At 43.5% G+C, this 27764-nt stretch overlaps 1 long non-coding RNA gene across 1 annotated transcript; it reads left to right on the top strand.

Moving 5' to 3' along the window:
• Positions 1-6334: 6334 nt before the first annotated feature.
• Positions 6335-9337, top strand: LOC122230489. The gene is made up of 2 exons (XR_006207468.1): positions 6335-6655; positions 9098-9337. It is a non-coding gene; the product is annotated as an uncharacterized LOC122230489 (long non-coding RNA).
• Positions 9338-27764: the final 18427 nt, after the last annotated feature.

Here is a 27764-nt window from a genome sequence, read left to right on the forward strand (position 1 = left end):
GCTTCCCAGGGTCTCTCCCAGTGCACTCACCCAAGACATGCTTAATTCTGCCAGCAGTGAATTACAATGGCACATATGAAATGCTGTCTGCAGGGGAAGCTCTTTAAAGACTCCGTGTCTGGGGCTTTTATGGGGCTAGTCACACAGGTAGCCTCTAACTGATACATACCAAAATTTCTGACTCCCGGAAGGAAAGCAAGAGTTCGTGTGCAACCACATTGGTTGTACAAGCAGTTTAGGCACAAGTGAGCCACTTCACTCATTTGGGAATAGCAGAACTCTCCTGAATTCTAAGTGTCCAGATACCAGCCAAAGTCCAACCTGCTAAACAGAACTTTCAGAGGATTACTGTCAGGCCTGCTTTGTTAACTCTTTCCTACACAATTCATGTTTACACTCTATACAAAATGCTCCATCTGTCTATATTCTACTGTCTGTCTGTCTGCAACTTTTCTTTTGAAGACATCCCTGTTGGAGACACCTTCCTATGCCAGATCACACAGGTTAACCTACTTCTTTGTCATAGTATGCCATTTGTGAGACAGTTTCTTTTATTCCTAGATAGATTGAGGTTTGGTTTGTTTGCAATTTTTGATATTACAAGTTATGATCAATGAACATCACTCTTCATATACTTTTCACATATCCATGCCTACTCTTTCTGTTACATAGGCTTGTAATTGCTGTGACGTATGTTTCTAGAAATGGTATCCTGATGTCATTTGATTTAGGAAGGAAGATCGCTGTGTTGGAATTTTGTACTAAATGAAATGTACTAAAATGAAGAGAGTTTGTTGGGAAAGAGGGCTATTAAAAAAGCCAGCTACAGTCGATCAGAGTCAGTGGCAGAGAGTTTGGAGAGGGGTGGATTTAGTTTGGATGTTGTAGATTTAGTCTGAAGGCAATATAACAGCTCCTATCTGTGGATGGCTAGTGAAGCGTGAGCCAGGAGAGGTAAAGATGACTCCTAGTTACATGATCTGGTGGGAAGCAGTTAAGTGTCATGCAAGGAGAGCAATTAGGAAGTAATTATAACAACTCAGGGAAGAAATGACCGGGGTTCAAATTTCCAAGTGGTCTTTCATTCATACATGTCAAGCATCTGCTAAGTATCAGCTACTCTGTTAGCTGTTAGCACTAGTGCATCTTTTTTTCTTTATTTGGCCAAGAACATTGAGATAGAAACTTGATGCAATATAGATTCAAATAAATTTGGCCATTAATTAATTTCATTGTTATTCTTTTGTGAATGGCACAAAGCTTAATAAAAGCTGTAGAGAGTAATGGTGAATCACGTCCCAGATGCTTGAACAATATGCACACACTTTAGCGTAAAAATAAAAAGAAGGGGGGAAAAGGAATTATGAAAGAAAATAAGATCTCTCTTGTGTCTAGATTTGAAGACAGACTGTCTCCCACGCGCCCATCCCAGACAAATGCCCTCAGCAAGCAGGAGCGGGCGATCCTCCTCCTCACTGCGCCCAGAGAACATTCTCTCCTGCACAGTTCTGAGTATCACTTGTGGGGGCATCAAGTGTGATGTGAAAAAGAGAGGCCAGGAAGAATTTCTTTTTATTCTTTTCACTGATTTGCTGTTCCCTTCACATCTGCCCCTCCTCCCTTGTCCACGAGCCTAAAATGCAACTTCTTATTGTCTGAAGACCAGACACATATAAATCATAATTTGAATGACAAGGGGAATTTTATTTTTATAGGGTTTTATGCATCCCTCAATAGAAATTGACGTGCTTTTATGCATTTTGTTTCACAACTTGCTTGAATTTATATTGGAATCTGCTTTCTGATTAAGTTTATTTGACTAGGCAGAAAAGTCCCATCTGCATTCATTTGCACTCAGTATATGTAAGGAATGTGATCTCACACATTCTTTTAAAAATTGGTTTTCGTAGTCTCTGAAGCTCATATGGGGAGAGGGGTACACATTTTTTTCTTTCTGCATACTTAAATCTCTTTATTCTCCTTTTAATTCCTGTAAAAAGTCAAGTTACATTCTTCAAAGAAGATATACGAATGGCTAATAAGCACACAAACAGATGTTCAACATCACTAATCATTAGGGAAATGCAAATCAAAAGCACAATGAGATACCACTTCACACCCAATAGGATAGCTATTATTTTTTTTTAAAAATACAGAAAATAATATGTTGGCAAGGATGTAGAGAGGTTGGAAACTTGGTGCATTACTGGTGGGAATGTAAAATGCTGCAGGTGCTGTGGAAAACAGTATGGCGGTCTTCAAAAAATTAAAACTAGAATAACCATGTGATCCGACAAGTCTACTTTGAGGTAGAAATTTCTACTCAAAAGAATTGGAAACAGGGATTGAACAGACATCTGTACCTCAATGTTCATAGCAGCATTATTTGAAATCACCAAAGGTGGAGTCAACCCAAATGTCCATTGGCAAATGAGTAGATAAACAGAATGTGGTCCATACATACAATGGAATATATTCAGCCTTAAGAAGGAATCAAATTCTGAAACATGCTACAACATGGATGAACCCTAGGAGACACTGTGCTACATGGCAAAGCCAGACACGAAAAAGCAAATATTATATGATTCAACTTGTATGAGGTTCCTAGGGTAGTAAAATCCATGCAGACAGAAAGTAGAACAGTGGGAGCCAGGCCCTGAGGGAGCGGAAATGGAGAATCATTGTACGATGGTATAGAGTTTCTGTTTGGTAAGATGTAAAATTCTCGAGACGGCTGGTGGTAATGTTTGTTATAACAATGTGAATGTATTTAATGTCACTGTGCACTTAAAAATGGCTAAGGTGGTAGATTCTATATTAAGTATATTTTGCCACAATTTAAAAAATGAAGTAATCAAGGCTACCGGGGCAAAACTGTACTTTTCATCAGTGGTGCTTTTTCCTCATTTTGAAGGATTTTCTCTTTTTTCCATCTTTCACCCAGCTTCCTCTCTCTGTGTTGGTGCTATTTGCACTCCTCTCCCTCATCCTCATTTACCAAACTTTCTCTAATGACAGATTCTAATACAAACAATGATCCCCGAAGGTATTCAAGCCAAAATGATAGCTCCCTCTGGTATATTTTCATTTTAAGACTTAGCTCTAACTGAAAATGTTAGGTGGCACTTCCTGGGGAGGAAGCCTTCTGGGGGCCGTAACATCTCCATGCTTTGGCCCCTGTGTCCCTGCAGAAGACTGATGTTCTGGTGACACATTCAGTCAGGAAAATGGAAGTCATGGTAGGTATTTCGAGTAAAAAGGGATTTCATACAGGGAGGAAAGTTTCCAAGTGGTTGGGAGAGCAGAAGTGAAAATGAGGGTGGGAGGAGCCATGTGCTTCAGAGACCCAGCACCGCAGCCATCCCTCCAGCCCCGTGGCCTCTGGGCCCATAGATCTCTCACCCTTACTGCCTGCATCAGCTGCTGCCCTGCAGGATCCCTCTGCTGCCGGAACTGCCTCTACCACTGCTCTTAGATTGTTGCCATGCATGCTGGAGCCAAAAAAAGAAAAAAAAATTTCCTCTACCTGCCACCCACTCTCGTGTGAGGGCCTCCTATGGGTGGAATCTAAACTGGAACCAAGATGGCAGGGGAGTCTGAGAAATACCGTTCACAGGTTTCTGGCCCTTATGATTTGGGGAGCATAGAAAGGTAGTTCCTGAGAACAGCAGGCAAGACCTGGCGCAGACCTGGTGTTTTGTGAACTTAGTGCTTTCACAGGGACAGGCTGAGCCCTGCATGACGAGACAGCCTCAGGCTCCAGAAAGATCACATCTCCCAGGTCAGATGGACCTGCCCCACAGCTCTTACCTAGATCTTGGGCAGTGATAGCAATGAACATTTGCCAAGCCCTTTCAGGAAGCCAAAGGCTTTGTGAAGTGCCTGAGACCTCACATTAACAAGCCTGTGAGGTAGGTTTTGTCCCTTCCATTCTACAGATGAAGAACCTGCAGTGGGGGTGGGGGACAGGTTACACAGCCAATGTGTGGGGAAGCTGGGATTCAAACCCAGGTCTCAGTGGTTCCTCTCATAGTGAACTCTTGGAGCTTCCATTTCCACCTCCCAGTCTTGCTGGGGATTTGATGAGACTCTGGAGATACATGTCCTATTTTATGTGTCTATTCCTATCCCCAGGAATGTGGCCTTCGGCTCTCTCCATGGGTCCTGTGTCAGCAAGCACTTCTGAGGAGACCATTCGTGATAAGGTCTCCTCCCCACTGCAACTCCCCACCAGGATCTGCACAGTGTGCTGGTCGATACCGCTGCCTCCTGGTTCTGGCAAATCATCCTAGTCCTGCACCTAAGAGGGACGTCAAAAGACTTGAAGTTGTTTCTGCTGCTGGGTAACTTTTCCCTATTCAACCTGCATTCATTTCCAATGGCTGCTGTAATAAATTACCACAGATTTGGTGACTTAGTGGAAATGGATTTTCTCACAGTTCTGGAGGCCCAAGTCTGAAATCAGGGTGGCAGCAAGGCCACTCTCCCTCCAGAGGCTCCAGCGGAAGATCCTTCCTTGCCTTTTCCAGATATGGTGGCTCCAGGCATTCCTTTGCTTAAAGTCATGTGACTCCAGTCTCTATCACCATCTTCAAATCGACTTCTCTTCTGTGTGTCTATTTAATCTCCTTTGGCCTCACTCTTCTAAGACTACTTGTGATGGCAGTTAGGGCCCCCCAGACAGTCCAGGTTGATCTCCTCATCTCAAGATCCTTAATTTAGTCATGTCCACGAAGACTCTTCTCCCCGAATAAGGTAATATGCGTATGTTCCAGGGATTGGGATGTGGCCATATGTTTGAGGACACCATTCAGTCCACTGTATCCCTCCCAAGGGAGGAAAGAAAAGCAAAGAGATATTTTCTGCTATCTTTTCCCAGGAGCATATCTTTAGACACGGGCTTTTCTCCTTCATTCCGTAGCATCTTCCTTCTAATACCTTTCAGCCAGCACCACCAAAAAAATCACAAATCCTGACACACACACTAAACAGGTGGATATTGACAATTACAGCTTTTGGTCTTCTTTGGTTGAGCAAAGTTCACAGACTCAGTCCTTGTTTCCAGTTCAGGCCAAACAACACTGCCTTTAGCTCCATTGTCAAAAATTCCTCCATGGTTCTCACCTCAGAGAAACTACTCAAGTTAGTCTCCTCCTTTCTGGTACTCTGCCCTATAAAAAACAGAAGAAAGATTTCTCCAACTAATTTATTCCTCTCTGGTTTCTTTTTCCTGGACTTTATTTCAGTAAAAACTTCTTCAGTATTCTTCAATTTTGGAATTGTGTCACGTAAATGGGATTAACATCCAAATTTTCTGTTTCCTTCCTTCCAGATCTCCACGTCTTGCCCTGCTCCACCCCCCAACATTCACTACATTTTCACTTCTCACTGTTTTCCCAGGATGTCATTAATAAAAGCATAAAACACAGGCATTGGATGACTTGGTGATACTGTACTGGCCCAGGAAGAAAGGAGGTGATTACCCTTCATTCTCACACAGTATTTGGGAGAGGGGTGGTCTCCACTCTCTGAAACTTCAGTGGAAAGATGATCAGCAGGCTTGGTTCTCTGCTATCTCCACCTGGAGCAAAGGACTGGAGTCAGTTGGCTCACCTCTCCCTATGTGGGGTTGATTCCATGTGAAATAAGACTTGCAAGTTCTCACAGCTTGGCTCCCAAGCTGAAGTAGGGGTTCCTTGCTCTGTTAACCATTTGGTAGATAGTCTCCTTCACTTTATACCAAGGACCTGGTCTCTTGATTCTCATACATCCTTTGAACACCATTTGAAGAGCTTCCATTTGTACAGCACTTCTAATTTTGCAGAACTTTGCACAGAGATTCTTATTTGATCCTGACAACAAGCCAGTGAAGCAGGTGGCTGGATGTTACTGCCCTCACTTTACAGATTAAGAGACTGTGGTTATGTGATTTGTACCAAGCCACCAGCCTATAAGTGGCAAAGTGGCCTGTAAGTGGGACCCCAGGGTAGGAACTGTGGTTATAAAAGTAGTTTGCTTTCTGCTCCTGGCCTTTTCCTCTTATTCTTCCCCTCCCCCTTCTTTTTCCTTCTTTCTCTTTTCACCTTCTCCATGCCCTCTGACTCAGTTCCCTACTATTCATCTTCCTCTCTATTCTGATTATTTCCGCCAGTCTCCTAAACCTGAGTTTCTATACTAACTTCTTTACTAATAACTGTGTAACCTTGGATATATTTCTTAACTTCTCTGAGCCTCAATATCCTCATCTGAAAACAGGGTTAATACTGACTTTCATGCAGGGCCATGGTGAAGCTTAATAAGATTTTATACATACATACATACACACACACACACACATACACATGCATGCGAGCACACCCACACATATCCATAGAGACAGAGAAAGACAGAGAGAAATTAATAATCTGGCATTTGGTTGGTAGTCAACAGACATTTCCTTTCTCTCCTTTTTTAGTAGTGTGGACACATAGCTAAGATTGTACATGCATTCTTGCCCCCATTCACCTGTGTCATCCTTATCATAGAACTGTTGGATTTGATTTAACAGAAGACCTTCGCTGTGCATCTGTGACTATGAACCGTGGCCAAATGAGAAAAGCCTGATAGATGTGGCTGGGGTGATTAATAGCAGCCTGTCCTCAGAGCTCTGAGAGTGGTGAGTGAGACGCATTGCCCTGGCTCTTCTTCTAATTCTGTGTTGTCATGTGCGGCTGTTTGCCCAAGAGGAAGCCCTGTGTCCACAGCACGGCTTCTGGCTGCAAGCCCTGGATTTCTTGGGTCATCAAGACAGATTCTCTGAGTGGAAAAGAAAAGGATACAGAGCAGTGGTATTTACCCAGAGAAGGGTGTGAACACAGGGTGCGTGTGCGGGTGGACTTTCATCCCTGACCAATCTCATCACTGAACAAAGTAGGACCCAGAGAAGACACAACAGAGCCATGCCTGTGCTGGTTTGCCCCCATTCCCATGATGCCAGTATCTCCTGCTTTCCCAGTGAGAAATTCATCATTAGGACAGAATGCCTAGGAATGGAAGAGCCCAGAGATATGGCTTGTTTTCAAACGTGCTATTTACTGATCTTCACCCATCTTCTGCAAATGAGATAGTGTTATTTTGCAAAGCCAGGTACTTACCTGCTTCTCTTCTGCATTTATCTAACTGCCTTAGCACAAGGAGGTTTAAACAGAAAGAATCTTGGGCTGTGTCATCGTTGCCTACTAAAGTTAGGATTTTCTCCCCCCACCTATGTGTTTTGAACATTGTTGTCAGGCTAGAAATAAATCTTGAGGCAGAGCATTGATTCCATTCAAGGGGAAACAACAGTGAATATGGCATATTCTTTCAAAGGCCAGTTGTCAGTTTCTAAACGGTACTTCCAGGGCTGAGATCAGCCAGGAATCGGGAAGCGGGGGTCCTGGTCTGCTGGGCCAGTGTCCCTGATATCAGCCTCACTCTGGAGTTGGATAAAACCCACAGTTCCTATTTGAAATTGGATAGTTAGATGATGTGTCTCTTGGCTTCAACTCTGAAGGCTGGTGCCCAGAGCCAATCTTTGGCAAAAGGGAGAAGAATGAAGTTTGTTTCTCCCTCAAACTTTCCCAGCTTCCCTCTCCCTCCCCTTTTCTCCTGTTCCTCTCCAAGTTCCCAGGACTTTGTCCCTCTTGTACCCCATCCACATGTGGACTCTGAGAGGATCTGAGGCATAGTTTCTACATGTGCAAGTGGATGATATCATCCAGAGCAGTGCTTCACAACTTTAAAGTGTGTACGGATCTCCCACATTATTAACATGCCGGTTCTGGTTCAGCAGCTCTGGAGTGGGCTCTGAGATTCTGCGTTTTTAACAAGCTCCTGATGATGTCCATGAAGCTGGTCTGTGGACCACACTTTGGGTAATGTGTAGGGAAAACCTCCAATCCTCCTCTTTTGTTTCTTCATTACTCTGACACCACTACCACACTGACAATGCTTCTGACACCAGTTGTGTGGGCTTTCCCCCCACCACCAGGCAATTCTGCGACACCAGCTGGGTGTTCTACAGTTTAACTCAATTCTACCTGAAGATAGTGTCCGATCCCCCAGGGTTAAGCACTCAGTTCCATAACACTGTCCCCTCTCCCCACCTGATATGCCTCTCACAAGTTGTGGGTCCCTAGGTTAACCACAACTTCTGTCCAACTTGGCTACAAACTGGAGGTTCCCATGACCTCCTCCCCTTTGGATTCAACACTTTGCTAGAACAGCTCACAGAACTCAAGAAACACTTACTTATGTTTACCAGTTTATCAAAGGATATGAAAAAAGATACGGATGAACGGCCACAAGAAGAGATACATAGGGTAAGGCCTGGGAGCTTCTGGAGTGCAGAACTTCTGTCCCTGGGAATTGAAGTGCATCACTCTCCTGGCATATAGATGTGCTTACCCACTTGGAAGCCCTCTGAACCCCACACTGCTGGGAATTTTTTGAGGCTTCGTTACAGAGACATGATCAGTTATTTATTCCATTTCCAGCCCTCTCCCCCTTTTGAAGAACGGAGGGAAGGGGCTGAAAATTCCGAGTTTCCAGTCATTACCTTGATCTTTCTAGTGACCAGCCCCCAGCCAGGAGCCCACCCAAAGTCACCTCACTAGAACAAGAGATGATTCTCGTGCTCTTATTATTTAGGGATTTCTAAGGGTTTCAGGAGCCCTGGTCAGGAACTGGGGGCAAAGACTAGTATATATAGATATTTCTTATTATTTCACAAGGACCAAAGCCTTAAACCAGCCCTAAGGGGAGATAACAGGAATGGAAAAATTCCCTCCTTTTCCTTTCTGGTTTAGGGAAGAGTGTGTGTGCGTGTGTGTGTGTGTGTGTGTGTATTTCTCACATTTCCTAGTTATTAGGTATATCTGTGTGCTTTTTTTAGATCCTGCACAACAATTGGTTTGCTTGATCAAAATTTTAAAATTAATTGTTCAGGTCAGTTCTCATTGATTCATACCCACGATAAATATAATTTTCACCTAGAAACCTCTCAAAATACCCTGATCTCTCATTTTGTTAAAGATCAATTAAATTTAAACTAAGTTCCTTACAAATTTTGTTTCCACAGTGTGTTTTCGGGGCAGGAGTTAGGAGGGAGGAATCCAGAGATGGGGCCAGTGAAGATGGCCCAGCTTATGCCTTACCCACTGCTACAAGTTAATGAATCTAGTGAACCGCCAGGGGAAATGATTTGCCTGAGAAACCGAAGAGCCTGAAGGTGGGAACTCATCTTGGAAGAATCCAGCCTATAAGCCAGACCCAGAACCAACACCTTAGTTCTCAATAAATGAGATGGGTCCTCATCCCAGCCTTCTACTGACTCAATATTCAAATCACTCTGTGAGCAAATACAAAACGCTATTTTCCTGAATTATTCTTTAAGAGATTAGCTTTGCCTTTTAACAGAATGGAATGCATAAAGGCAGAAGTCAACCTCAGGGTCTCCCCATCTCCACTGCCCTAGCAAGGGTACTCACCGAAGCTGAGCAGGGCTTGCCCAGGCTGGCAGAAGTGCCCAGCAGAGGCAGTAACAAGGCCTGTGGGATTTAGGAGCACATTGCCTAGAGCCCAAGGGGGCAACAAGGGCAGGAGGAGAGGGGAACAGACTGCATACAACACAACAGGCACATGTAGGGAGCTGAACGATATCAGTCATGATCATTGAAAGAAACTCTCTGGAGGCTTCCAAGAATATGAGGGAAGAGGTGCTGGTGAATGGGGATTTGGCTGGGGGCCAAGACTCTGCATTACCAATAGGAATAAAAGCTGAAGACCACTAACTGAATTTATGCAAAATCCCATATGTTTAGGCCTCTACTGTGTAATCTATAAAACCAGAACCTAGGACATGATGAGTGGTTGGGGTCTACACTCATGCTTTGGTCAGAGCAGCTCTGTTCTTACCTGTTTCCTCTTCTTTCTTTTTTCTTTTCTTTTCTTTTCTTTTCTTTCTTTCTTTCTTTCTTCTTTTTTTCTTTCTTCCTTTCTCTCCCTCTCCCTCTTTCTTTCTTTCTTAAAATGTTTTTATTTATTTATTTTGAGAGACAGAGGGAGAGGGAGAGAGCACAAGCAGGGGAGGGACAAAGAGAGGGAGGGAGAGAATCCCAAGCAGGCTCCAAGCTGTTAGTGCAGAGCCCAACTTGAGGATCAGACTCATGAATTCTGAGATCATGACCTGAGCTGAAATCAAGAGTCACCCAGACACTTAACTGACTGAGCCACCCAGGTGCCCCTTGTCTGTTCTTTCTTATGGGGGCATCCATATGTGATTTTATTTGATGACAGAGTTCCTAAGCTCGAATCCCTGAGCAGGATGCTCCCTAAGGGCCCAGCCAGCACTAGGACCCTCCTGCTCTTCTTCTATGAGTAAGAAAGTAATAGTGGATGGTTTGATAAGGTTTCAGAACACACAGGGCTTCTGGGAGCCAAGACCAGGCCCGGGGAGGTTGTAGCCAGAAGGGATTCCCAGAGTCTGAGCCCTTGTTAGATTAATAGCTCTAAATGTTGACCAAGTCCAATTCTCTGTAGACACCTGAGCCATTTAGCACAGTTGTGGCAGTGTTTAGGGCCAGGGGAGGATCTTTGGGACACGAGCTGAAATCCCTGGAGAAAACGAAGGTGGGCAAAGCCCCAGACCTCACAGGCTATTTTTAACCAGGAATTAAAAAGCTCTTGCTCACATTCCTAGCTTTGCAGTGTTCACATTCAGGCCCCATCACCAGCTGGCCTCAGAAGCTCTGAATGTCCCCAGGGAAGGAGGCCATTTCCAAATTAACCAGGATCCAAATCAGAGACCTTATTCTACCACGATTGAAATGTTCCGAGTAATAGGATTTTGGATAATTTAGTTATTCATCATGAGAGAGGTATTACAGATAAATACCATACCTCATTGCTATTCCAAGCTGTCCACTAGTCATCTCCTTTAAGGAGAAAAAATAGAAGAATTAACATGGTTCTGAACAGTGATCTGCTTAATGATTTCAAGGTTTTTATCTGGAGAAGATTTCAATAAACTACTTTAAAAGAAGTGGAAGCCCAAAAAAACCCCAGAAAACCCCCAAAAAACCCCTGTGTGAAGGGCTTGTATAATTGCTGAAAGGTTGGTTCTCTAGAGCTAGAAATCAGCAAAAAGGGTGAATGTTATGGAAAGATTTTTAAGTAGTTATTCAGAAGAAACTAAATAGAAAATCAATCAGGAAAATAAAAAATTCATAAATCCAATTGCTTCTAATTGGCTCCGAACATAGTACAGAATTCAAAATGTTTGCCTATGAACAGCTCTGTCTCTTGAAATTATGACTCTTATCATAGGAAAGAGCATTTAGGTTACTTTTTTTTTTTCTATCAAAGAAAATTCATCAAGGCCAAAGCAATCCTGCAAATGACTTGAGCTGAAAAACTCTTCATTATGGCTATTTATGGAGAAATTCCTACCAAAGATTTACTCAGACTAGGAAGAACATACTTTCATTTCAAGCCTTTAAACATTTATTAAACCCCTACTATGTACACACCACTAAGCTGGGCCCTGTGGGAGATAAACAAACTTATGAGCTAGGATTCCTGAGAATTCACAATTTCAAAGGGGAAAGAGATGAATGCTTAATTTAAAAAAAATTTTTTTTAACGTTTATTTGTTTTTGAGAGAGAGAAAAACAGAGTTTGAGTGGGGGAGGGGCAGAGAGAGAGAGAGGGAGACACAGAATCTGAAACAGGCTCCAGCACAGAGCCTGATGCAGGGCTCAAACTCACAGACCGTGAGATCATGATCTGAGCCAAAGTTGGACACTTAACTGACGGAGCCACCCAGGCACCTAGAATGTCTAATTTTTAAAAAATGTTTATTTATTTCTTTTGAGAGAGAGAGAAAGATATAGACAGAGAGCAAGTGGGGGAAAAGCAGAGAGAAAGTGAGAGGAAGCAAGAGAGAGAGAGAGAGAGAGAGGATCCCAAGCAGGCTCCACCCTGTCAATACAGAGCTAGAACTCACAAAACATGAGATCATGAACCTCAGCTGCAATCAAGAGTCTGAAACGAAATGGACTGAGCCACCCAGGGGCCCCGAGATGAATGGTTAATTAACTTGAGGACAAGCATTAATACAGTAAGGGTTTAATAATAGAGATATCACCACACAGTGTAGGAAGAGAGAGGGGCACGGATGGTTTCTGATGAAGGAGATCTACAAAGGTTTCTTAGAGGAGGTGAAATAAGAATTAAGAAGATACTTCACACAGATAGAACACTCTGAACGAATGTCCAGTGCAGATGTGGACTAGGCTTGAGGAACACAGAATATTTTATAATAACTGAGAAGAAATGGTACAAGGTAAAGTCCTGAAGAGTATGATATTTATGTTTAGCACTATATTCTCTGCCTCTCCCTCTCAAACTTTGGGGGGCAGCCATAATTTGTGTCCTGCTCTCATTTCTCTTGTTAGGATGAAAATTTCCCAATAAACATATACACTCTTAAATGTTACTGACTTAATAGGTTACCCCTCCCAAGGAGTATTTGCGCTTTAAAATAATTTTAATTTTTTATTATGTATTTATTGAAGGTATAGAAGAATTCAAGATATGGAACTACTCTTGATTGCTGCAACAGTAAACATACCCTTAAGAATATTCTGTTCCCCTTTTCTTTATCGTGAGCATTTTCAACGTTCCAAACCTTGCTCAGTGTTTGTTTTTAAAACAGGCGCATAAGGAAAAAACCACATTCTGTTCCAAGGTATTATCTTTCCTCTGGTAGAGTCATTTCAGGCATCTGTGTGAAGATGGTATTTTCAGGTGGGAAGATTTACCTAAGAAAGCCCTCTGGGCCTTACTTAGCATTGTGGTATGAGCACATGTTTTAGAGACAGAAAGTCCTGCGTTTCACTTCTAGCTATGCTTCTTAGAACGTCAAGCCTGAGGCAGACAGTTCTGCCAGGACTTCCATGTGTGCAAACGGGAGTGCTCTCTGGCCATTATCAAGTCCAGAGTGGGGCATAATATTCCCTTCAAACCACGACAGCAAGTCACCCCTAGCACAGGTGCAGAGACAGTGAGGGGCCGATGGAGTCCCCAGAACAGGTATAGGCCACGAGGACCTCAGGACAGCTCCCATAGCCCTCTCCCACTGCCCTTGCTGACACCCACACTCTCTCTTCCCAGCCAGTGTCTCCTAGCTGGACTGGGCATCCTTCAGATCTCAGAGGAAAATTATTTCTTCCAGGGGACTTTGTCTTATCGTCCAGAGCCAGTCTCTTGTCATTCGTGGCAGCTTCTAATTTACTAACATTTAGTGTCTACATTCCTTGCCTGACTGGAAGATTCATGAGACCAAGTATCAGATCGCTACAGTTTACTGCCTGGCCCCTGGTAGATGGCTTCAAATATTCTTGAATTACTTAATAAAAGAAAGAGAAAAGGGAGGGAGGGAGGGAGGAAGGAAGAAAGGGAGGGAGGGGGGAAGGAAAGAAGGGAATGGCAGACCCTGTTAAAATTTACTCCATTATAATCAAATTAGCCATCTAGAGGACTGAAGAAGGGTGCATTCAGACTGATGTGGCAGCCACTGAGGAAGAATTAGGAGTAGCTCCCATTAATATGCTATGATCTTTCTGAGAGAACAAAAGGCAGCACTGGGGCCCACTCATTCTTACATATGTCAGCTTTGCTTTCAGCGCTATTCTTGCTAATGTTTAAATGCCAACATCATGACCCTGGGGCCTCATGAACTGCACATGATAAATTCCCACGAACTGACACTCTTCTACGGCTTGGCAGAGAACTTCATAATATCTTTCACCTGATTTGCAAACTGGACCTCTTTTACTGAGTATAGTAGATGAATATTTTAAAAGAGTCTTTCAAGAAAATATAATAGAGTATTCCATCAGAAAACATTCTGCTTCTGTTTGAAATTCAAAATATTTTATGGGGTATAGGAACGGAAGATTTGGATTATTCCTTTCATTCTTATCTTGACTTCAGATAGGATTCTGAAGAGAAGAGTTATGTTAGAGAGAAGTAAGGGTGCAGTGATAAGAGCTTAGCAACGGGATTTAGCATTCAATTCAATGCAAGGAATATCTATTAAGTACTTATTGAGTTGAGTGTTCAAAATAATACCAAGGGTCAGACACTGCACTAATAATTAAAATGTTTCATGCAGTTATGATGTCAGGTAATAAATTGTTTCATTTAATCCTATTGGCTCTATAGTTGGTACTGTACTACTGTTTTCCCAACTTTATAGATGGAGATAAAGGCACAGAGATTAAAAACAAAAACCAAACAAACCAATGAATTAAAAATAATATCCCCCGGGGACACATAAACATTAAGTGGTGAGGCCAGGAGTCCAACAGGGAAGTTAACTTCTCAGTGTGTACTCTTAGTCACTACAGAGAGGGGCAGAGTGGGGTCTGAATGGGAAGTGTTGGTGAGAAAAGATTTTACTCTACCCTTCAAGATTCTTTGGATTGGTCATGAGACAGATTAACAGGAGAAAATCAAATTTAATTGCATATGTACAGGGTCCATAAGAATATGGAAGTCCACAGGCAGTCAGGCAACTGAGGCTTATATGACATCCAGAACTAAGAAGAAGGGGTCAGGGGCCTGGAGCCTCAAAGAGAAGGAAGACAATTCATAGAAGATGAAAAAGAGTAAATGTTTCATAAACAAATGCTTGCTAGGCCATTTAGAAACAATGAAATAGAGAACTTGCTAAGTTCCTCCCTGTCTACCTCCCCTAGTTCATATCATAATGTTGGTATCTATGGTGACAGATTCCTGTTGGAGCAAGTCCTCTATCTAATCTTCTAGGCAGTTAGGGGCAATGTCAAAGGTTCTTCCTGAGCCTTCTGTTTCCTTTTTTTTTTTTTTTTTTCTCTCTCTCTCTGTTTGTTTCTTTTTTAAATTTACATCCAGGTTAGTTAGCGTACAGTGAAACAATGATTTCAGGAGTAGATTCCTTAAGCCCCTTACCCATTTAGCCCATCCCCCCCTCCCACAACCCCTCTAGCAACCCTCTGTTTGTTCTCTATATTTAAGTCTCTTATGTTTTGTCCCGCTCCCTGTTTTTACATTATTTTTGTTTCCCTTCCTTTATGTTCATCTGTTTTGTATATTAAAGTCCTCATATGAGTGAAGTCATATGATATTTGTCTTTCTCTGACTGACTCCTTTCACTTGGCATAATAATACCCTCCAGTTCCATCCCTGTAGTTGCAAATGGCAAGATTTCATTCTTTTTGATTGCCGAGTAATACCCCATTATATATATATATACCACATCTTTATCTATTCATCTGTTGATGGACATTTGGGCTGTTTCCATACTTTGACTGAGCCTTCTGTTTCTTAAAAATAAACAGCCTAAAATAATCTGCATGCCAAGGAGACACATTTTGGGTGGCAAAGTTTGCTCCCATACAGAGAACAGAGATATTATGAGGAGACAGAATTTCAATCATTGAGAGGCTTGCAATCCATCAAAGTGTCTCATAACAAAAACCTAGATATCATCATCCTTTTAAAATTTGTTTAATTTTTTTTAATTTTTAAAAATATTTATTCATTTTTGGGAGAGAGAGACACAGTGTGAGTTGGAGAGGGGTAGGGAGAGAGGGAGACACAGAATCCGAAGCAGGCTCCAGGCTGTAAGTTGTCAGCACAGATCCCGATGCAGAGCTTGAACTCATGAACTGTGAGATCACAACCTGAACCGAAGTTGGATGCTTAACTGACTGAGTCACCCAGGTGTTCCCATCATGTTTCTTTAAATGTTTTTTTAATTTATTTTTGAGAGAGAGAGAGAGCACAAGAGTGCGTGTGGTGGAGGGGCAGAGAGAGGGGGACAGAGAATCTGAAGCAGGCTCAGCACTGACAGCAGAAAGCCTGATGCAAGGCACGAGTTCACAAGTCATGAGATCATGACCTGAGCCAAAGTCGGTCATTTAACCGACTGAGCCACCCAGGCCCCCTTCCATCATCTTTTTAATACTTCTTTGTAGTTAGAAAGTCCTCCTTCTGGAGTTGGAGACAAGTCTATTTTGTCTGCACCTGACATCCACACAACTGCCTCTGTTTACCTGATCCTGCCATCATGCCCATGGCTGATCAGAACACAGATGCAAAGGAAGGAGACTACTTTCTAGGAAGAGAAAAGAGCCTCTGAGAAATCCCTGGTATAGAATTTTCCAGGAACTGAGAAAATAGTGGTATATAGAAAAAGACAGAGACAGACAGAGAAAGAAGAGCAAGAGGTGAGCAAGGCTGGACTGAATCATGTCTAGTCCTGTGGTCCAATACGTGGCACCCTTTAAAACTTTGTTTTTTAAATATTTACTCAACATTTGTTTATAGGAGAAGCTGAGAGCTCTGCTTGGGAAAAGGGCAGAAGAAGAGGCTGTGCTCATTTGCTCATTTGCTCCATTGTCACAATTTAGCTCTGACCCCAACCATTACATCCAACTCAGCCAAACAGAGGCTCTAGGGTAACTAGCAGCTTCCTACTTCATATCGTCCCTCTCAACTGACCCCAGGTCTCATTCTAGCCATCTTCTGTTACTTCTCCAGCACACTCCTTGGGGTGTCATCCTCTCCCCACCGCCCCAGAGGGTCACAATCTCCCTGATCAGCTCCGGTCAGGATCTTGAAATATTTTAAGATCTCCAAACACATGCCATAATCTCTAAGAGGGGATATTTCTCTGGTAACGAGTTGGTGCCTGGTTATATTTTGTTGTCTCCCACAGAGAGCACTCCAAGCCTGTCCTTGTTTCTGAGATGAGGATAGATGATCTGCAGTGTCAAGTTTATAATCCCACGGGGCATTGTCCTAAGGGCATTGGGAGCATTGGAGGGTTTTATGCAGAATGAAGCAGCTTGTGTTCTAAGAAGACTACCCTGGAGGCAGTGGACAGAATCCTGCACAGGCCGTGCTTGGTGGGTCTGGAGAACTGAGGATGGAGAGGGCTGACGGGGACGACATTGGCACTTTTCAGTCTCCAGTCTGCCCAAGTCCCCCAATCTGTTCCTTTTTCTTTTCTTAAAAGTAGTCATTATTGCCATTGTGATCACCTTCATTATCATAACTTGCATGGCCCAGGATAAAATAAAAATGCATAGTCCCTTGTTTAACAGTTATTAAGAATTTCAGGGCAAAAATTGCAAGTTGAGAGTTTTTTTGAGCCCAGTGCTGTGAGACTGCACAGGTCACACATCTGTGAAGCTGGCCTTGCTGGTAGCCACAACTTCTCTGTTCTAGTATTTTCTATGACAGGAACCCAGCTACTTACTGTTTCAACTTCTTCTTTGACTCTTTATTGACTCTATTTTTTCTGCTTAATAGTTTCTGCTTGCTGTCTTCTTTCAGTATGTCATTTGGCCTCCATCCTGCTACTGACTAATGATTTTCTCTGAATATCCTGTTTTCACACCCCACATAAGAGGGTCTGATAGGTTGAAATAGATACTATCTAGGAGAGATTGTTTTTGTTGGGAAGAGCCCCATCATAATTAAACTCAAGGTCATAGGCTGACCTTGACTCAGGTGTCCACTTCTGGCCAGGCTGGCAGTGACACGTGGACAGAAGGGAGCCCTGTGTAAGGCAGGCACAAGTGTATAATAGATTCCTCTCCAATAAAAAAAAATGTAGGGTTGAACCCTTGTTCAGGTTCTAGAACTATAAAGAATTATAGGAACCATGATAGAGTCTCTCTTCCTGCACTCGCAGGGCTTATAAACTTACTGGAGGAAAAGGAGATAAAAACCTACATCACACTGTGAAAAACCTTACAGGACTGTGATAAGAAATACACCTCACTGGTTACCTGTGCCCCCATGCCCCTTGCTCTCCCAGTGGTAGGTGGGGAGTCAGATTGCCTGTATGGCATTCCTGGCCCTGCCACTTGATTGTTATGTGTCCTGGGGCATGTTCTTCTTTGTGCCTCAATGTTCTCAAATTTGAAAAATTAGGACAATAAGAGTACAGTCCCAATCTCAGAGAGTTTTGTGAGATTATATGAGGTCATCTATTCCTGGTAAATAATTTGGCCTAATACTTTCTACCATAAATCTTTCTCTTCTTTGGGATGCCTGGGTGGCTCAGTCCGTTAAGCGCCTGACTTCGGCTCAGGTCATGATCTCACGGTTCATAAGTTCAAGCCCTGCGTTGGGCTCTGTGCTAACAGCTCAGAGCCTAGAGTCTGCTTCGGATTCTGTGTCTCCCTGTCTCTCTCTGCCCCTCCCCCACTTTCTCTCTCTTTCTCTCAAAAATAAATAAATAAATAAACATAAAAATATCTTTCTCTTCTTTTATTTATAAATTTCTCCTCCCCCTCTCGGACAGGCAAATCATCTCTCTATTGGTGCTGAAGGCCCATGCTCCTTTCTGATCTTATCATTTTGCTCAGAGTATTTCCACAAGAGATTTATCTTCACAGGCCAGCTTAAGTCCCAAGGCCTTTATGCAACTTTTCTTGATTATTTCAAATCACATATGGAGACTCAGAGAAGAGCTGAGTGTTGAAAGGACTTAGAACTCAGAGTGCTGCACCTCTTTACAGCTCAGGAAATTGAGGCTCTCAGAGCCCCTCTCTCTTTCCTAATCTCCTACTTACATCACTCATCTCTGGCATCCATAGTCCTAGGACTTCAACGTCCACTTCCTCTGGTCCTCCTGCTTCCTCTCTTAGCCTATAGAGCACAGTTTGAGTGACTCTTCCTTATCCTTCCTCTCCCCAGAATAGGTTAATCCTACAGACTGCCTTTTTGCTGAGCTGCCTGTTCTTCCCCTTGGAAGACTTCATTCAAAAGGCAGTTTAGGAATTACTACTGTAGTTAGTGGTTTAATACTCCTTCAGTCACTGGAATGAAAGCTTTTTTGTTTGTTTGTTTAATCAAATATTTGCTGGGTGTCTACCATGTGCACGGTGGTATGCTGTCTGTTGGAGATTTAATGGTGAACTGGACAGGTCTGGTCCTTGCCTTCATGGATTTTAGATAAAGCCATCAGATTGAAAAGTGAAAGGAGCTTCTGGAACTTTTGGGAGCTCTCATGGACTACATGTGGCTAAAGAAAATGAACAGTACTGGAAATTTTATCCCTGCTAAACGGAAGCAAAATAGTGACGTTATTTTTACAATCAAACATAAGCTAACAGAAATATCTCAAGTGATCCGAGTAGCACAACAAAGAACAATGTTTTGAAATGAAATACTACCTTCTTTAATCTAGAATCCTCTTTCAAAGGCCAAGAATCAACATTTACTCTAGTCTTAGTTGTCTAAACCACTCTAATGCTCTGTTTTTTCCAACTGTTTGTTTCATAAAACCAATCTAGTTCCTTGTCACACAAGTGGCATGAACCCTGAGCACCTGAGCAGTTATCTTCCTTTGCAAACTAATCTCAGTGCAAACAAAGCCTTTCACTTGAAGGTCAAGAGTTTCTTTTGTCCTTTAAATAAAAAAAGGAATCAAAATCTGGTGAAATGACACTAACTTGTAAACATTCAATCCATTTAGGGTGAGACTAGTAATTTTCTAGGCTTCAAATTGTCCACTTAGGGAAACCACCTTCTGCTAGTCTGTTTGAAAATACTCTACTTAGAGACTACAACGTTCACGCCATCCTTTGAATGTTAGGTTTCAATTGCCTAATGGGCATTTCTGCTTCACTGTCTCATAGGCTGTTCAATATCAACAAGTCCCAAATTGAATTATGATCCAGTCACCCTCTTTTTATTCTTACTATGTGTTAATGACACCTCTGAACTAGAAATCCAAGATTCAGTCTCTTATTCAAAAACAAATTCTACACTTTTAACCTAAATGTCTCTTGAATTTGCCTCCCAATCCCCCTTGCCATCCTGCCTTCTGCTGCTGCCTCAGGTCTTCACATCTTCATCAAGCCTTCACTGTACTTGGGCTGTGGCTTCCTAATTTTTCTCAAGCCATCACTCTCCTCTTCCTGTATCTTACATTCCCATTGCACCACAATGAACTGTCTGAACTTCCCCTCCGGTCATTTACCTGTTGCAACCCCATCAGCGATTTTGTATTATTACCACCAGTTTTTCTCAAGATGATGGGACTCTTTTGAAAGTTTTGGAGGGACAAGAAATTCTTCGTTGTGCTGGACAGTCCACTGACACTGTAAGACATTAAATGTACCTGGATGCTGGCTACTAAGTGCCAGTAGAAACCCCCTGGTCTTTGTGACAACCAAGAAATGTACTCAGACAAGCCCTGGTATCGGCCCTGTTGACAGTCACCTGTAAAAGAAAAGCCTGTACTTCTCAATGTGGTCTAGGAAGCCCTCAAAGACCCAACCCCTCAAAGACCTAGACTTCTGGCTGCTGTACTTCTGCACACTGGGTTCTCTTACACTGATTGCTGTGCAGTGTCACCTATGTGACATCTTCTCCAGCCTTCTTATCCAGTTAAGTCCTCGTTCTTGAAGACTCAGTTAAGGGTCTCCTCCTTCCAGAGGCCTTCCATGAATATCTTCCTTTACTTTGTCTCTCTTTGTCTCTTCCTTTTGCCCCACCCCCATTCCAGCACCAACTGGACAAATGCTCCTCCTTTGAGTGCAGCCCACACCGTGGGAATACTATCCCAACACCGATCAAGTTACAATGAACTTTCCATGCTTGACTGCTCCATTAATGTTTCTGTGCACAGGGTGGAAGAGACAGATGAACCTTCCAGGTTCCCCTATATTTGTGTCCTAAGGCTGCTGAAACAAATTCCCAAGGACCAGTTGGCTTAAAACAAGAGACATGTATTCTTTCAGACCTCTGGAGGCTGGAAGTCTGAAACCAAGGTATCAGCAGGGCCAGACTCCTTCCAAATGCTCTAGAGGAGAATCCTCCTTGCTTCTTCCAGCTTCTCATGGCTCCAGGTGTTCCTTGGCCAGTGGTTGTATCACTCCAGTCTCTGCTTCTATCTTCACTTGGCCTTCTCCTCTTCTCTGCCTCTTCTGCTCTTCTGTCCTTTATGTGGACACTTGTCATTGGATGTAGGACCTACCTGGATAATCTGGGATGATCTCATTTCAAGATCCTTAACTTAATTACATATGCACAGACTCTTGTTCCAAATAAGGTCATAACCACAGATTATGGGGTTTTGGAGGTGGACATACCTTTTTCGGGGAGCCATCATTTAACCTGCTGCACTGTCCAACTGTGAGAAGTCTGTTTGGCAAATAGCCTCAGGCTGTCAGCTTTTTCAGGGACTGAGGGATCAGTTCCATTAGGAGAGCTCTGTCACACTCAGATACCACCTCACGCCAGTCAGAGTGGCCAAAATGAAGAAATCAGGAGACTATAGATGCTGGAGAGGATGTGGAGAAACAGGAACCCTCTTGCACTGTTGGTGGGAATGCAAATTGGTGCAGCCGCTCTGGAAAACAGTATGGAGGTTCCTCAGAAAATTAAAAATAGACCTACCCTATGACCCAGCAATAGCACTGCTAGGAATTTATCCAAGGGATACAGGAGTACTGATGCATAGGGGCACCTGTACCCCAATGTTTATAGCGGCACTCTCAACAATAGCCAAATTATGGAAAGAGCCTAAATGTCCATCAACTGATGAATGGATAAAGAAATTGTGGTTTATATACACAATGGAATACTACGTGGCAATGAGAAAAAATGAAATATGGCCTTTTGTAGCAACGTGGATGGAACTGGAGAGTGTGATGCTAAGTGAAATAAGCCATACAGAGAAAGACAGATACCATATGGTTTCACTCTTATGTGGATCCTGAGAAACATAACAGAAACCCATGGGGGAGGGGAAGGAAAAAAAAAAAAAAAAGAGGTTAGAGTGGGAGAGAGCCAAAGCATTAGAGACTGTTAAAAACTGAGAACAAACTGAGGGTTGATGGGGGGTGGGAGGGAGGGCAGGGTGGGAGGGAGGGCAGGGTGGGTGATGGGTATTGAGGAGGGCACCTTTTGGGATGAGCACTGGGTGTTGTATGGAAACCAATTTGACAGTAAATTTCATATATTAAAAAATAAAAAATAAAAAAAAAAAAAAAAAAAAAAAAAAAAAAAAGGAGAGCTCTGTCAGACCAGGTTACCTGATCATAGCAAATTGGGATGGGTCACTGAGAATTAGGCCACCTTATCACCTGGCACTGATTGGAAACACCCATAACCAAATTCTTTCTTCTTTACTTTAATTTCCTTTTAGAGTAGTCTCCTCCCAACACCCCATGCCCGGCAGTTTCACTTTCTGTGGTTTCAGTTACCCGTGGTCACTGTAGTCCCAAGGCAGATGATCCTCCTTCTGACGTATCATCAGAAGGTCAATAGTAGCCTCATGCTATGTCACAGTGCCTATGTCATTCACCTCTCTTCATCACATCATGCAGGTACTTTGTCATCTCACGTCATCACAAGAAGGAAAAGTACAGTGTAACAACAATATTTTGAGAAACAACATATTGTTATAATTGTTCTATCAGTTGTTGTTAATCTCTTGCTGTGCCTAATTTATAAAATCATAGATGTGTATGTACAAGAAAAAACAGTGTATATAGGATTTGGTACTACCTGTGGTTTCAGGCCTCCACTGGGGGTCTTGGAACATGTCCCTTGCAGATAAGGGGGCTGCTGTACTCATACTCACCAAGTTTCTTTCAATGAAGGTATTTGTGGAGGGCCTTCTGAACCTGACACAGAATGAGACACTGAGGTTGCTACAGAAAAAGCCCCCTAGATTCCCTTGTCCTCCTGAAGCCAACCTTCCCATAGGGTAGATGGGAAGCAGGAAGAACACAGGCAGCTGGCGAGTAAGTGCCATGAGGAATGGGAAAGTGGTGACTTCTGAGAGGAGGCAAGGTTTGGGCTCTGCCAGCCTCAATTTCTTGAGCTGTAAAGAGGGCTGCACTCTGAAGTCTAAGATCTCTTAACACTCGTTTCTGCTCTGTGAGTCTCTGGATATGGGTTGAAATAATTGAGTAAAGTTTTTTTAATGTTTATTTATTTATTTATTTATTTTGAGAGAGAGAGAGAGAGAGAAGGTAGGGGAGGGGCAGAGAGAGAGGGGGAGAGAATCCCAAATAGGCTCCACACTTTCAGCACAGACCCTGACATGGGGCTTGAAGTCATGAACCGTGAGGTCATGACCTGAGCCGAAACCAAGAGTTAGACACTTAACCAACTGAGCTACCCAGGCGCCCCTTGAGGAAAGTTTTATAAGGGCCTTGGGACTTAAGCTGGGATGCCAAGGGTAGGTGGGGCTTAAAGAAGAGGGAAGTGAAGGGAGGACAGCCCAGCCTGAAGGAAAGGATGGGGGCAGGAGAAGCATGGATATCTTTAGGGAGGGGCGTAGGATGTGCCTGCCCCAGAGGAGGAGACACGGCCTGGGAGTAACATCAGGGCTTCAGATGTGAGACAGCAGGCAATGAGGATGGCAAAATGGGGCCCATGTGCAAGGCCTCAAAGGCCAGTTTGCTGACAGTGAATGGCCCTTCACAGAGCCATTGAAGGAGTTTCAGAAAAGAGAGGAGCTGAGGTTATAAAAGTAGTATTTTTCTTTTTTTACACGTTCAAGACATGGTATAGGTGAGAAAATGTGAGAGACCAAACACCGGAAGCCAACTCAAGATGTTGTGGTAGTTGCCCGGGTGTATGACAGAGTGGGATTGGGAATTAAGGCATCGGTACTATTAGAAACCCACATGAGTTGTAGGTTTAATTGCTATGAACTTTAAAGAGAGAGGAATCCTAAGTGATTCCAAAGTTAAGATCCTGGGAAACGCCCAGAAGTAAGAACACTTGGGAGTACAGATGAAAAAGACTCTGACCTTGCTTTGGGACATGCTGAGTTGTGGTAATGTCAGGACATTCAAATAGAAATGTCCGGCTGTTTGTTAGAGATGCCTCATTGCGGCCCTGTCACTGCGGCAGCACTGTCCTGTCACAGTCTGTCCTAATGGGCATTGCTCCTGGGAAGACAGCCTCCTGTTAACTCCACAAAGGCATTCTCTGTCTTATCTTGAATGTGACCTTTCCCTCAATGTGTAATATCTCCTTCTGGATCTTTTGGTGTGTTAGCATCCGTTTTCCAGTCTCTGGTGGCTGAAAAGAGGCAGAGGAAAGGAGGTCAGGGCAGCATCTATTTATTTGGCCAACAGGTATTTATTGAGCACCTCCTGTGTGCCAGGCATGGGCCTCTGACAGGAGTAAAACAAACCGGGTCCACGTGGGGGTGGGGAAGACAGATGGTAAATGAAGGTGAAGAGGGCAAGAAGGAAATTGTAGGATTCTTTGAAGTAAGGCAGGGAGGGAGGCCTGGAGAGCCCCGAGGGGTTATGAGAGTTTCTAAAGGAGCAGCTTTTAAGCAAAATCTCAAAAGGTCCTCGGGAATTATTCAGGGCAGGGCTGCACAACCACAGGGGGTGCCTTTCACATTGTACTCTGTGTAACTGAACCCCATGGAGATAAACAAGAAACTGGTACAGGATGAGGGTTGGGCAATGTGATGGGGTGGGGGGCGGGCGGCAGGTGGTGGGATGGGACTTTTTTAGTTAGAAGAAAATCTTGGGGAATTTACTGCAGCTCAGTTCTTGCAGGGACCCTGAGCTGATCAGAGTTAAGATACTGACTCATGCTAACTAAACTCACAAGGCATTAATAAATATAAACCAACATAGCTATTTGCTCATTTCCATGAGAAATTAGAATATATATCTGTCACGCAGACCGGAGATTGACAGCTTTGAGGTGCTGATTCATGCTAACTAAACTCCCAAGGTATTAATATATGCAAGCCAGCATGCCAGTTTGTTAATTTTCTGTGAGAAACAGAGTTGATCTGGCAAGGAGACTAGAGATTGACAGCGTGTCCTCTCCTTATGTGGGGGGCTCCCTGGGAAGACCAATTATCCCAGGGTTTCGTGGAGAGCCTGGGATCAGAGGAAAGAGCAGTTAGCGACACAACTTGAAGACCTAAGGGACCTCGGGCTTTATGTCTAAAGTGTCCATCTCTTGTTGGGGACAGGCTCAGTGGGTTTGTCAGGGGAGACGGGCAAGGTAGGGGCTCAGCCTACCCTGACCTCTTTGCACCTCTCTGCTCCAAAGCTTATTAACCTTCCTGACCCTCCCACTCTTCCTTTAAATGTGTGACTGCTAACGGTAGCTTGGGATTAACCCATTTACTGCATAACTTTATAAAATCAGCCTTTCATGCGGGTTTCAGTAATTTAACTCTCTGGTACTCCCATTGTTCAAGTTCTCAGTGTCACCTTTCTGCTGTCCTCAATGCACTTTTACAAGCCAATTTGGTACCTTGGATTATTATAGTAACAGTACAGTAGTCTGTGGTTTTAGGGCAAGCTGAATGCAAATCAGCCTTTAATCAGGTGAAAAGCAGGATAACTTTGGGGTCTAGGTTAAGTCACCCCTTCATTATAAGAACTCACACTTGCTAATTTTGGCTCCACCCTCTTGTGGGTGCCTGTGCAGGCCTGGCTAAGCACTGCCCTGCCACCGGAAGCTCGGGCATGACCTACACGGGCTCCTTCTCAGTCTGGATACTCAGCGTGAAAGGCAGAGTCATAGCCCCTCCAAAAGATGGCCATGTGACCATGTCCCTCCCACAGCCAAGGAACTGACACAATTGAGGATTTTGAGATGGGGATTTGGGGCGGTGGCTGGGGATTGCTGTGGGTTATCCGAACCCAGGGTAATCGCAAGGGGCCTTATGGGGAAGACGGGAGGCCAGAGAAGTGAGAGAAAGAGACGCATTGATGGAAGCAAGAAGTCAGAGAAAGGGAGAGGTGGTGGACTCTGCTCTGCTGGCTTTGAAGATGGAGGAAGGAGACCCCAGCCAAGGAGGGTGGCAGCCTCTAGAAGCTGGAAAGGGCAAAGAAGGACTGTCCCATGGAGCCTCTAGGAGAAACACAGCCCTGCTGGCATCTTGATATTAGGATTTCTGATATACAGAACTGTAAGACAATAAACTTGTGTTCTGTGTGTGTGACACCACCGAGGTTGCGGTCATTTGTTGTAGCGGCATTGAGAAACTTATATACTCAGCTTTTCTTGTCTCCAGGACCTACCTGGCAATGTTCCTCCTGCGCTTGAGAGCCCTGAGACGGAGCAGAATATGGGACCACTTTGGCGTGTGGACTATTTTGAGCTGATGGCAATCTTAAGTCCTAATAGACTCAGAAAGAGTTGGGTTTTTCTCTCTTTCTACCTCCCTCCCACCCTCCCATCCTTCCTCCCTCCCTTCTTCCCTTCCTTCCTTCCTTCCTCTTTCTTTCTTTCTTTCTTTCTTTCTTTCTTTCTTTCTTTCACCTCTCCCTTAACTGCTTAAAAGAATTTAGATTAAGGGCCTATACCAGGAAGAGAGCTATTCCCAAAGATAACTTTTTTAAAGTTTATTTATTTGAGAGAGAGAGAGAAAGAGAGAGAGAGCACCCACAGGGGAGGGGGGGGGAGGGAGAGAATTCCAAGCAGGTTGGGTATGCACTGACAGCACAGAGCCTGATGCAGTGCTCAAATTCATGAACTGTGAGATCATGACCTGAGCAGAAACCAAGAGTCTGGAGCTTAACCAACTGAGCCACCCAGGTGCTCCCAGAGATAATTTTTAAAAAATGTTTATTTTTGAAAGAGAGAGAGAGAGAGAAGCAGAAAGAGAGAGGGAGACACAGAATCCAAAGCAGGCTCCAGGCTCTGAGCTGTCAGCGCAGAGCCTGATATGGGACTTGAACTCACAGATCATGAGATCATGACCTGAGTCGAAGTCATATGCTTAACCGACTGAGCCACCCAGGTGCCCTGAGATAACTTTTTATATCTGCATGGCATGCAAACATGTGTGTATCAAGCATTGGCTTTTCCCAGCTTTCTGTGAATTGTCTTCCTCCCCTGTGAAGTCCCAGATCCCTACCCCCTTTACCTCAGCTCAAATTGTATACAAGCCTCAGCTGCCTGGTTATCCGAGAGCCTCATATCTTTGGGGTTCCCATACATATGAAATTAGCTTTTTTTTCCTCCTGTTAATCTGCCAATTTAATCACTAGACTAGCCAAAGAATCTAAAGAGAAGAAAGGAAAAGTTTTCCTCCCCTACAGCCCCATCACTCAGGATACATCTGAGAGTTTGTTGGTGACAGCCAAGTACCCAGTGTTTATGTAGGGTGACAGTTATGCTTCTCACAAATAGTACAGCATTAAAACCTCCATCTCGCTGCTGCCTGTTGGTAAGTGGTGGTCCCATGCCCTGGGCCCAAAATACAGTTGCGCTGTCCCTGCCTGTGCTGATTCGGCCCTCCTAGGGTGCTGATGAAGACACTGGCTTCCTCTGCAACTACTTGTTCAAATCAGCTCTACGGGGGCCTCAAGCAACATGAGAAATAGTTCCAAGATTCTCATCATGATGCAGGTTTTGTATCAAAAATGCACAATCAAGCAACTGGAACAGGAAATAATTAATCAGGACATTACAGAGCAGTTAAGTATAATTAATTCATACAAAAGAATGTGAGTGTGCAGTTTTAGCTGCCAGAGTGATTTTATTTCCCTGCAAATTTAGTTCAAGATAAACAAACATCAGAATAATCTTTTCAGGTTTTTCATGACTCATGGGTTATTTCCTTCTTTCTAGTTACCAAAAATATTATTAAACTCGTACACTAATAACACCTCTAAATTGATCATAATCCAGAGAAAGAGCTCCTTGCTCCTAGGAAATGAGAAATTAACCCT

This window comes from Panthera tigris, chromosome C2 (assembly GCF_018350195.1).
Source record: "Panthera tigris isolate Pti1 chromosome C2, P.tigris_Pti1_mat1.1, whole genome shotgun sequence".
Taxonomy (NCBI): Eukaryota; Metazoa; Chordata; class Mammalia; order Carnivora; family Felidae; genus Panthera; species Panthera tigris.